The sequence below is a fragment of the Bufo gargarizans genome, chromosome 4 (genome assembly GCF_014858855.1).
Source record: "Bufo gargarizans isolate SCDJY-AF-19 chromosome 4, ASM1485885v1, whole genome shotgun sequence".
NCBI classification, from domain to species: domain Eukaryota; kingdom Metazoa; phylum Chordata; class Amphibia; order Anura; family Bufonidae; genus Bufo; species Bufo gargarizans.
Genome location: NC_058083.1, coordinates 387,272,741 through 387,285,651, shown reverse-complemented (window position 1 = coordinate 387,285,651; position 12,911 = coordinate 387,272,741). Strand labels below are relative to the sequence as shown.

The 12,911-nt window shown below is 47.4% G+C and overlaps 1 protein-coding gene across 1 annotated transcript in view; it reads left to right on the top strand.

The window, feature by feature from the left end:
• The window catches only part of TMEM178A (transmembrane protein 178A), a 168,058-nt gene that overhangs the window by 84,498 nt on the left and 70,649 nt on the right, over positions 1 to 12,911 (top strand). The window lies entirely within an intron of this gene.

Genomic DNA, 12,911 nt, shown 5'->3' with positions numbered 1-12,911 from the left:
TGGACCCTAATGCTGTGGGGTTTTTTTTCAGCAACTGGAACAGACAGACTGGTTAGGGTTAAGAGATATTCTTAATGAAAACCTAATCCAGAGAGCTCTTGACCTGTGACTGAGTCAAAGCTTTACAAGTTCCAACAAGTAAATGGGCCAGATTTATCATCAATCTATAGCATTTTTTATTGCTTTATTTTTTTGCACAAGTAGCATTTCTCCATAGGCCTCGCCACTTTCCTGAAAAGGGGGAGTGGCGAGGATCTGTGTAAAAGAACACTGAATTCTATGCCAACCAGGGGCTGGTATAGATTTAACTTTAGTGACACTAACTACCAGGTGTTGCAGCTAATTTATGATGAGGTGTATGCCCTGTCATAAATTAAGCACAGCAGCCAGCAGGCTCCTGGTTATCAGAGCCCCCAATACACCGCTGGGCTATGATAAATGTCCCCAATGACCCTAAGCACACAGCCAAGACAACATATGAGTGGTTTAGGGACAACTCTGTGAATGTCCTTGAATGGCCAAGCCAGAGCGCTTACTTATTTTCACATAGTCTATTAAGGTGTGCACGGTGCACCTTAAAACTTTACTAAAATTTTATTTCAGACATAATAGGAACCGTGCTTTAAAACTCTGATGATATTATCGCTGACCCTGTATATTGCTTCAGTATCTACCAGAAGGAGATGCCTATATTCCGCCCTTGTATCTTTAGTACAGTGCTCTCTTAAGTCACCATTAAAACATACAGGCACTGCCCCTGACATGTTTCACCAGAGCCCTAGCGTCTTCAGGGGTAATGGGCAATGATGTTACATGAAATACAATATAAAAATAAAAGTAAAGTTTTAAGAAGCACACATTAATAGTCTATGTGAAAGTAGTTATTATTGGCCTTTTGTTTATTAGTAAAAGAGTGATGTGACTTGTACTTCACATTAATTAGGGTCATTGCTGAAATAAAGCCCTTATGTCAACTGTGGGGATTTGCTCTGGTAGGCAGGTTAGCGGATGCAGTATAGAGGCAATAACAGTTCGCAGTATTGGTGTATGTTCACACCATGGAAAGTCCACAGAACACAAACGTTCACCTGGTTAGCAGTTTTTTATCAGCCATCCACTGCAGGCTTTAGGGGGCCTGTTTTCCAGCAATGCGGCTCTCAGCCCTTTAGCACGGCACACCTCATGCAGATCCTAAAACCACAGCGTCTCCACATCTTCACTGTGAAGGGGAGGAGAATCCACACAGCTGAGACTGCTGGCTGGCTTTTATATCCCAAACCAAAACCCTGCCTGGAATGTGGGGAGAAGCCACCCACCCTGCACTTTGGCTGCTCCCAGTAAGAGCCGGCCCGGATCGGCTCTACAGCCATACTAAATAACAAATAGTGTCAATCAAAGATCTCTGGAGAGATATTATTCTGAATAATGAGCAGAAAATACAAAAGATACAATAACCCCACAATAGGGTACTTATTACATAAAGTTCACATTCTTATAAGCAAACATATTCAAGTACCTACAATAGGGGGGGGGGGGGACTTCCTACTCCATCTATATTTGCCCGATTAAAAGCCCTTTTGATACTAAGAGGAGAATCCTCTGTATTTTTTCCAGGGGGACCACGTGGCCTCAAACATATGTGTTCTTTTGGATTCCCACCCTGAAATCTTCTCCACTCTATACAGTGCGTCACATTTCGCTATCCATTGGGAGATGGATGGGGCTTTGTGACTCTTCCGATTAAACGCTATCAGAACTCTTGCAGCTGCGAAGAGTTGGCCTAACAAGGAAGAGACCTGTCTGTTTCCCTTAACCTCTCCTAATAAACCCAACAGGCACCCCTTAGCTGAGGGTGTGAACTTTACGTTACTTATCCTTGAACATAATGAACAGACCTGGTTCCAGAAATATCTAGAAATAGCAGGACATGACCACCATATGTGTAGTAGGGAGCCCTCTGCTTTGGAACACCTCCAACACTTGGAGTCACAGTCTGGAAAAATGAGATGTAACTTTTGGGGGGTGAAATACCACCTAGTGATCAATTGGTAAAGGTTTTCCTGCAGCTTTACACATCTGGATACCCTGGGTGCAATAGAACAAATTTGCGCGACTTCCCTGTCAGTGAAATGAACGCCGAGATCTTTTTCCCACAAACGGATGAAGCTATATGAGACGGGTCTGGCCTGGGAAACCAACACAGAGTAGAGCTGTGCCACTTTTTTCTTGGAAGGTACCCTGGAAAGTGTAATTTTTTTTCACACTGTGTCATAGAAGCAGACAGTGTGATCTTTTTTCCCCCCAAGTATAGTTTAATGTACAGCTTGTGGATAAAGGATAATGTTTGCAGTTTAGGATGAGTATCCCATCCGTCTGAGAGGAGCCCCGATGAATCTAGAAGGTCCACTGAAGGGACATCTCTTTGAGGTCTTCTGGTAAAGTGGAGCCAAAGATCCCCCCAGAACTCCACAGAATATCCCTCACCTGAAGCACAGGCGACACTTCGTGGCCTGAAAGCAGCACCTTAGATAGATCAGAATGCCATATTTTCAATGTGTTTTTCGTCATGGTGCTAAGTGGTATGATCTGCTGATACATATCTCTAGGGGGCGAAAGGAGGAATGTTCTCAGGGGGGGTCTGATCCAACCTGATTCCGCCATGATGTCAAGTCTATCCTCTGAGCTCCTAATCCACTCTAGACATCTCGTCCCCTGAATTGCCTTGAAATATACTGCCATGTCAGGAAGACCCATTCCCTCTAGCTTGTTTGACTGTATCATTGTTGAGTGTGGGAGACGTGGTCTCGATTTTTTTTCCAGAGAAATCTAGAAAAACATTGTTTCAGTTGGGCAAAAAAGGATTTTGGCAGGTGGATAGGTAATACCGACATGTAGTACAGTATTTTAGGGACTAGTATGGACCTAATTAGTGTACATCTTCCAAACCACGAAGTGAAAGGGATGCTCCATGAGTCAATAGTGGCTGAAATGTTCTTAAGTAAGTTTCGAAAGTTTTCCTCAAATAGATCACATGGATCCAAAGTTACCCCAAAGAATTTAATTGAACGCGTTGTCCAGATATATCTGTGTTGCGTCTCTAATGACGACTGTAAGTCCCTACTGGCCGTGACATTTAAAGCTTGGGATTTCATGGGGTTAATAAGGAAGTTGGACATATCTCCAAACCTCTGAAACAGGTCCTGCATAGCAGGAAACGCCTCGGCTAGATTGGTTATGATAACCAATAGATCGTCGGCGAAAGCCGCAAGCTGGTGATAGGTGTTCCCCACCCTCAGGCCCTGAATTTTCTCCTCCTGACGTATCGCTTGAAACAGGCACTCCACCACAAAGATAAAGAGCAGGGGATACAGGGGGCAACCCTGCCTTGTACCATTTCCAATTGTAAAGCTGGGAGCTAGAGTACCGTTTACCATTACTCTGGCCGTAGGAGAATCATACATAGCCATTGTAGCTCCTATAAACTGGGATGGTATCCCAAACTTTGCCAGGGCCAGATGCATAAAGAGCCAATCTATACGATAGAACGCTTTCTCTGCGTCTGTCCCTAGGAGGACAAGAGGAATGGATTTCTCCCTGGCATGATGTATAATATTGACTATCCGAGTAGTATTAATTCTTCCTTTCCTGCCAGCCACAAATCCCATCTGTTCTGTATTGATAAGCCGGGGCAAAAAGGGTTGCAACTAGAGTTGAGCGAACACCTGGATGTTCGGGTTCGAGAAGTTCGGCCGAACATCCCGGAAATGTTCGGGTTCGGGATCCGAACCCGATCCGAACTTCGTCCCGAACCCGAACCCCATTGAAGTCAATGGGGACCCGAACTTTTCGGCACTAAAACGGCTGTAAAACAGCCCAGGAAAGGGCTAGAGGGCTGCAAAAGGCAGCAACATGTAGGTAAATCCCCTGCAAACAAATGTGGATAGGGAAATTAATTAAAATAAAAATTAAATAAATAAAAATTAACCAAAATCAATTGGAGAGAGGTTCCATAGCAGAGAATCTGGCTTCCCGTCACCCACCACTGGAACAGTCCATTCTCAGATATTTAGGCCCCGGCACCCAGGCAGAGGAGAGAGGTCCCGTAACAGAGAATCTGTCTTCATGTCAGCAGAGAATTAGTCTGCATGTCATAGCAGAGAATGAGGCTTCACGTCAGCCACCACTGCAACAGTCCATTGGCATATATTTAGGCCTAGCACACAGGCAGAGGAGAGAGGTCCCGTAACAGAGAATCTGGCTTCATGTCAGCAGAGAATCAGTCTGCATGTCATAGCAGAGAATGAGGCTTCACGTCAGCCACCACTGCAACAGTCCATTGGCATATATTTAGGCCCAGCACACACACAGGCAGAGGAGAGAGGTCCCGTAACAGAGAATCTGGCTTCATGTCAGCAGAGAATCAGTCTGCATGTCATAGCAGAGAATGAGGCTTCACGTCAGCCACCACTGCAACAGTCCATTGGCATATATTTAGGCCCAGCACACACACAGGCAGAGGAGAGAGGTCCCGTAACAGAGAATCTGGCTTCATGTCAGCAGAGAATCAGTCTGCATGTCATAGCAGAGAATGAGGCTTCACGTCAGCCACCACTGCAACAGTCCATTGGCATATATTTAGGCCCAGCACACACACAGGCAGAGGAGAGAGGTCCCGTAACAGAGAATCTGGCTTCATGTCAGCAGAGAATCAGTCTGCATGTCATAGCAGAGAATGAGGCTTCACGTCAGCCACCACTGCAACAGTCCATTGGCATATATTTAGGCCCAGCACACACACAGGCAGAGGAGAGAGGTCCCGTAACAGAGAATCTGTCTTCATGTCAGCAGAGAATTAGTCTGCATGTCATAGCAGAGAATGAGGCTTCACGTCACCCACCACTGCAACAGTCCATTGGCATATATTTAGGCCTAGCACACAGGCAGAGCAGAGAGGTCCCGTAACAGACAATCTGGCTTCATGACAGCAGAGAATCAGTCTGCATGTCATAGCAGAGAATGAGGCTTCACGTCACCCACCACTGCAACAGTCCATTGGCATATATTTAGGCCTAGCACACAGGCAGAGCAGAGAGGTCCCGTAACAGACAATCTGGCTTCATGTCAGCAGAGAATCAGTCTGCATGTCATAGCAGAGAATGAGGCTTCACGTCACCCACCACTGCAACAGTCCATTGGCATATATTTAGGCCTAGCACACAGGCAGAGCAGAGAGGTCCCGTAACAGACAATCTGGCTTCATGACAGCAGAGAATCAGTCTGCATGTCATAGCAGAGAATGAGGCTTCACGTCACCCACCACTGCAACAGTCCATTGGCATATATTTAGGCCTAGCACACAGGCAGAGCAGAGAGGTCCCGTAACAGACAATCTGGCTTCATGTCAGCAGAGAATCAGTCTGCATGTCATAGCAGAGAATGAGGCTTCACGTCACCCACCACTGCAACAGTCCATTGGCATATATTTAGGCCTAGCACACAGGCAGAGCAGAGAGGTCCCGTAACAGACGATCTGGCTTCATGTCAGCAGAGAATCAGTCTGCATGTCATAGCAGAGAATCAGGCTTCACGTCAGCCACCACTGCAACAGTCCATTGTCATAAATTTAGGCCCAGCACCCAGGCAGAGGAGAGAGGTCCCGTAACAGACAATCTGGCTTCATGTCAGCAGAGAATTAGTCTGCATGTCATAGCAGAGAATCAGGCTTCATGTCAGCCACCACTGCAACAGTCCATTGGCATATATTTAGGCCTAGCACACAGGCAGAGGAGAGGTTCATTCAACTTTGGGTAGCATCGCAATATAATGGTAAAATGAAAATAAAAATAGGATTGAATGAGGAAGTGCCCTGGAGTCCAATAATATATGGTTATGGGGAGGTAGTTAATGTCTAATCTGGACAAGGGACGGACAGGTCCTGTGGGATCCATGCCTGGTTCATTTTTATGAACGTCAGCTTGTCCACATTGGCTGTAGACAGGCGGCTGCGTTTGTCTGTAATGACGCCCCCTGCCGTGCTGAATACACGTTCAGACAAAACGCTGGCTGCCGGGCAGGCCAGCACCTCCAAGGCATAAAAGGCTAGCTCTGGCCACGTGGACAATTTAGAGACCCAGAAGTTGAATGGGGCCGAACCATCAGTCAGTACGTGGAGGGGTGTGCACACGTACTGTTCCACCATGTTAGTGAAATGTTGCCTCCTGCTAACACGTTGCGTATCAGGTGGTGGTGCAGTTAGCTGTGGCGTGTTGACAAAAGTTTTCCACATCTCTGCCATGCTAACCCTGCCCTCAGAGGAGCTGGCCGTGACACAGCTGCCTTGGCGACCTCTTGCTCCTCCTCTGCCTTGGCCTTGGGCTTCCACTTGTTCCCCTGTGACATTTGGGAATGCTCTCAGTAGCGCGTCTACCAACGTGCGCTTGTACTCGCGCATCTTCCTATCACGCTCCAGTGCAGGAAGTAAGGTGGGCACATTGTCTTTGTAGCGTGGATCCAGCAGGGTGGCAACCCAGTAGTCCGCACAGGTTAAAATGTGGGCAACTCTGCTGTCGTTGCGCAGGCACTGCAGCATGTAGTCGCTCATGTGTGCCAGGCTGCCCAGGGGTAAGGACAAGCTGTCCTCTGTGGGAGGCGTATCGTCATCGTCCTGCCTTTCCCCCCAGCCACGCACCAGTGATGGACCCGAGCTGCGTTGGGTGCCACCCCGCTGTGACCATGCTTCATCCTCATCCTCCTCCACCTCCTCCTCATCCTCGTCCTCCTCGTCCTCCAGTAGTGGGCCCTGGCTGGCCACATTTGTACCTGGCCTCTGCTGTTGCAAAAAACCTCCCTCTGAGTCACTTCGAAGAGACTGGCCTGAAAGTGCTAAAAATGACCCCTCTTCCTCATCCTCCTCCTCCTCCTCCTGGGCCACCTCCTGTTCCATCATCGCCCTAAGTGTTTTCTCAAGGAGACATAGAAGTGGTATTGTAACGCTGATAACGGTGTCATCGCCACTGGCCATGTTGGTGGAGTACTCGAAACAGCGCAACAGGGCACACAGGTCTCGCATGGAGGCCCAGTCATTGGTGGTGAAGTGGTGCTGTTCTGTAGTGCGACTGACCCGTGCGTGCTGCAGCTGAAACTCCACTATGGCCTGCTGCTGCTCGCACAGTCTGTCCAGCATGTGCAAGGTGGAGTTCCACCTGGTGGGCACGTCGCATATGAGGCGGTGAGCGGGAAGGCCGAAGTTACGCTGTAGCGCAGACAGGCGAGCAGCGGCAGGATGTGAACGCCGGAAGCGCGAACAGACGGCCCGCACTTTATGCAGCAGCTCTGACATGTCGGGGTAGTTGTGAATGAACTTCTGCACCACCAAATTCAGCACATGCGCCAAGCAAGGGATGTGCGTCAAATTGGCTAGTCCCAGAGCTGCAACGAGATTTCGCCCATTATCACACACCACCAGGCCGGGCTTGAGGCTCACCGGCAGCAACCACTCGTCGGTCTGTTGTTCAATACCCCGCCACAACTCCTGTGCGGTGTGGGGCCTGTCCCCCAAACATATGAGTTTCAGAATGGCCTGCTGACGTTTACCCCGGGCTGTGCTGAAGTTGGTGGTGAAGGTGTGTGGCTGACTGGATGAGCAGGTGGAAGAAGAGGAGGAGGAAGCCGAGAAGGAGGAGGTGGCAACAGGAGGCAAAGAATGTTGCCCTGCGATCCTTGGCGGCGGCAGGACGTGCGCCAAACAGCTCTCCGCCTGGGGCCCAGCTGCCACTACATTTACCCAGTGTGCAGTTAGGGAGATATAGCGTCCCTGGCCGTGCTTACTGGTCCACGTATCTGTGGTTAGGTGGACCTTGCTACAGATGGCGTTGCGCAGTGCACACTTGATTTTATCGGATACTTGGTTGTGCAGGGAAGGCACGGCTCTCTTGGAGAAGTAGTGCCGGCTGGGAACAACATACTGTGGGACAGCAAGCGACATGAGCTGTTTGAAGCTGTCTGTGTCCACCAGCCTAAATGACAGCATTTCATAGGCCAGTAGTTTAGAAATGCTGGCATTCAGGGCCAGGGATCGAGGGTGGCTAGGTGGGAATTTACGCTTTCTATCAAATGTTTGTGAGATGGAGAGCTGAACGCTGGCGTGTGACATGGTTGAGACGCTTGGTGACGGAGGTGGTGGTGGTGGTGTTGGTGGTACATCCCCTGTTTGCTGGGCGGCAGGTGCCAACGTTCCTCCAGAGGCGGAGGAAGAGGCCGAGGCGGCAGCAGCAGAATAGGCCGAGGCGGCAGCAGCAGAAGAGGTAGCAGGGGGAGCCTGAGTGACTTCCTTGGTTTTAAGGTGTTTACTCCACTGCAGTTCATGCTTTGCATGCAGGTGCCTGGTCATGCAGGTTGTGCTCAGGTTCAGAACGTTAATGCCTCGCTTCAGGCTCTGATGGCACAGCGTGCAAACCACTCGGGTCTTGTCGTCAGCACATTGTTTGAAGAAGTGCCATGCCAGGGAACTCCTTGAAGCTGCCTTTGGGGTGCTCGGTCCCAGATGGCGGCGGTCAGTAGCAGGCGGAGTCTCTTGGCGGCGGGTGTTCTGCTTTTGCCCACTGCTCCCTCTTTTGCTACGCTGTTGGCTCGGTCTCACCACTGCCTCTTCCTCCGAACTGTGAAAGTCAGTGGCACGACCTTCATTCCATGTGGGGTCTAGGACCTCATCGTCCCCTGCATCGTCTTCCACCCAGTCTTGATCCCTGACCTCCTGTTCAGTCTGCACACTGCAGAAAGACGCAGTAGTTGGCACCTGTGTTTCGTCATCATCAGAGACATGCTGAGGTGGTATTCCCATGTCCTCATCATCAGGAAACATAAGTGGTTGTGCGTCAGTGCATTCTATGTCTTTCACCGCTGGGGAAGGGCTAGGTGGATGCCCTTGGGAAACCCTGCCAGCGGAGTCTTCAAACAGCATAAGAGACTGCTGCATAACTTGAGGCTGAGACAGTTTCCCTGGTATGCATGGGGGTGATGTGACAGACTGATGGGGTTGGTTTTCAGGCGCCATCTGTGCGCTTTCTGCAGAAGACTGGGTGGGAGATAATGTGAACGTGCTGGATCCACTGTCGGCCACCCAATTGACTAATGCCTGTACCTGCTCAGGCCTTACCATCCTTAGAACGGCATTGGGCCCCACCATATATCGCTGTAAATTCTGGCGGCTACTGGGACCTGAGGTAGTTGGTACACTAGGACGTGTGGATGTGGCAGAACGGCCACGTCCTCTCCCAGCACCAGAGGGTCCACTAACACCACCACGACCATGTCCACGTCCGCGTCCCTTACTAGATGTTTTTCTCATTGTTATGGTTCACCACAACAACAAATATATTATTTGGCCCAATGTATTGTATTCAAATTCAGCGGGATATAAATTTGAGGCCTAGTATTTAGGCGCTGGGTGACCGGTATGGATTTAGTGACAGAATTAGACTTGGAAATGCACAGAAGCGTGTGTGTGAAGTTATTCTGAATGACCCAATGTGCACCTTGAATATTATATACCCTTTTTGGGATAGATTTCAAATAGCTCTGATATAGCAGGAACCACTAAATTATGAAATTGCTAAATTGGGAATTGTACTTCAACCCAGAACAAAAAATGTGCTTTGACGGGCACTAAATAACTTTCCCAGCTACAACAGTACAGCGGTAACGAGAGATTTAGAGGGATTTAAATTTGAGGCCTAGTATTTAGGCGCTGGGTGACAGGTATGGGTTTAGTGACAGAATTAGACTTGGAAATACACAGTAGCGGGTGTGTGTGAAGTTATTCTGAATGACCCAATGTGCACCTTCAATATTATATACCCTTTTTGGGATAGATTTCAAATAGCTCTGATATAGCAGGAACCACTAAATTATGAAATTGCTAAATTGGGAATTGTACTTCAACCCAGAACAAAAAATGTGCTTTGACGGACACTAAATATCTTGCCCAGCAACAACAGTACAGCGGTGGGTAACGAGAGATTTAGAGGGATTTAAATTTGAGGCCTAGTATTTAGGCGCTGGGTCACCGGTATGGATTTAGTGACAGAATTAGACTTGGAAATGCACAGAAGCGTGTGTGTGAAGTTATTCTGAATGACCCTATGTGCACCTTCAATATTATATACCCTTTTAGGGATAGATTTCAAATAGCTCTGATATAGCAGAAACCACTAAATTATGAAATTGCTAAATTGGGAATTGTACTTCAACCCAGAACAAAAAATGTGCTTTGACGGACACTAAATATCTTGCCCAGCAACAACAGTACAGCGGTGGGTAACGAGAGATTTAGAGGGATTTAAATTTGAGGCCTAGTATTTAGGCGCTGGGTCACCGGTATGGATTTAGTGACAGAATTAGACTTGGAAATGCACAGAAGCGTGTGTGTGAAGTTATTCTGAATGACCCTATGTGCACCTTCAATATTATATACCCTTTTAGGGATAGATTTCAAATAGCTCTGATATAGCAGAAACCACTAAATTATGAAATTGCTAAATTGGGAATTGTACTTCAACCCAGAACAAAAAATGTGCTTTGACGGACACTAAATATCTTGCCCAGCAACAACAGTACAGTGGTGGGTAACGAGAGATTTAGAGGGATTTAAATTTGAGGCCTAGTATTTAGGCGCTGGGTCACCGGTATGGATTTAGTGACAGAATTAGACTTGGAAATGCACAGAAGCGTGTGTGTGAAGTTATTCTGAATGACCCTATGTGCACCTTCAATATTATATACCCTTTTAGGGATAGATTTCAAATAGCTCTGATATAGCAGAAACCACTAAATTATGAAATTGCTAAATTGGGAATTGTACTTCAACCCAGAACAAAAAATGTGCTTTGACGGACACTAAATATCTTGCCCAGCAACAACAGTACAGCGGTGGGTAACGAGAGATTTAGAGGGATTTAAATTTGAGGCCTAGTATTTAGGCGCTGGGTGACAGGTATGGGTTTAGTGACAGAATTAGACTTGGAAATACACAGTAGCGGGTGTGTGTGAAGTTATTCTGAATGACCCAATGTGCACCTTCAATATTATATACCCTTTTTGGGATAGATTTCAAATAGCTCTGATATAGCAGGAACCACTAAATTATGAAATTGCTAAATTGGGAATTGTATTTCAACCCAGAACAAGAAATGTGCTTGAACGGACACTAAATAACTCGCCCAGCTACAGCACTAGGGACAGATTTAGCTGGATATAAATTTGAGGCCTAGTATTTAGGCGCTGGGTGACCGGTATGGATTTAGTGACAGAATTAGACTGGGATATGGCCAAAAAATGAACAGACTATTGCTGGTTAAATGCACTTGGTGTGACAGCTTCACCCTGATGTAGGCTTTAGCCAAAAAACAACCACACCATTGAGGGTTAAATGCACTTGGTGACAGGCGCAGCTTGCCCCTGATTTTGTATATGGCCAAAAAATGAACAGACTATTGCTGGTTAAATGCACTTGGTGTGACAGCTTCACCCTGATGTAGGCTTTAGCCAAAAAACAACCACACCATTGAGGGTTAAATGCACTTGGTGACAGGCGCAGCTTGCCCCTGATTTTGTATATGGCCAAAAAATGAACAGACTATTGCTGGTTAAATGCACTTGGTGTGACAGCTTCACCCTGATGTAGGCTTTAGCCAAAAAACAACCACACCATTGAGGGTTAAATGCACTTGGTGACAGGCGCAGCTTGCCCCTGATTTTGTATATGGCCAAAAAATGAACAGACTATTGCTGGTTAAATGCACTTGGTGTGACAGCTTCACCCTGATGTAGGCTTTAGCCAAAAAACAACCACACCATTGAGGGTTAAATGCACTTGGTCGCAGCTTGTGCTGGCGCACCACAAGACACAAAATGGCCGCCGATCACCCCAGAAAAATGAGACTGACAAACGGTCTGTGCAGCCTAAAAACAGTGAGCAATTGAGGATCAGCAGCTCAATGATCCACAGCTGCAGATCGATCAGTTAATCAAGTCCTTTGGAGGAGTTAATCTGCCTAATCTCGCCCTACTGTCGCAGCCGCAACCTCTCCCTACGCTAATCAGAGCAGAGTGACGGGCGGCGCTATGTGACTCCAGCTTAAATAGAGGCTGGGTCACATGGTGCTCTGGCCAATCACAGCCATGCCAATAGTAGGCATGGCTGTGATGGCCTCTTGGGGCAAGTAGTATGACGCTTGTTGATTGGCTGCTTTGCAGCCTTTCAAAAAGCGCCAAGAAAGCGTCACAAAAGCGCGAAGAAAGCGACGAACACCGAACCCGAACCCGGACTTTTACGAAAATGTCCGGGTTCGGGTCCGTGTCACGGACACCCCAAAATTCGGTACGAACCCGAACTATACAGTTCGAGTTCGCTCATCCCTAGTTGCAACCTAAACGCAAGCATTTTGACAAACAATTTCAGACCCGCATTTAAAAGCGAAATGGGTCTGTAGCTGGCACAGGATGAAGGATCCTTACCCTCTTTTGAGCAGGATAGTAATTAGGGCAGACAACATTTGTGTCGGGAGCGGATTACCCTTATATACCTCATTATATAAGTAAGCATTCTGGGTAGCCCGAGGTTAATCCATCCAGTCCAGGAAAGTTATGTCTAGGGACCGTACTTAAAGCCTTATTTAATTTTTGTAACGTAAATGGCTTAGTAAGGGACTGAGCTTGTTCATGGGGAATAGCCGGGAGACATAACTGTGAAAGCCACCTTTTAATTTTTTCTGACCTTATTTCGTTTTCCGCCATACTGCTTCTTTCTCTAAGATTATATAGCGAGCTGTATTAGGTACTAAATTGTTTTGCAATTAGGTCTGTGGACATTAGTGATCGAGATCATGTGTCTTTAATAGAATGTATATAGGACT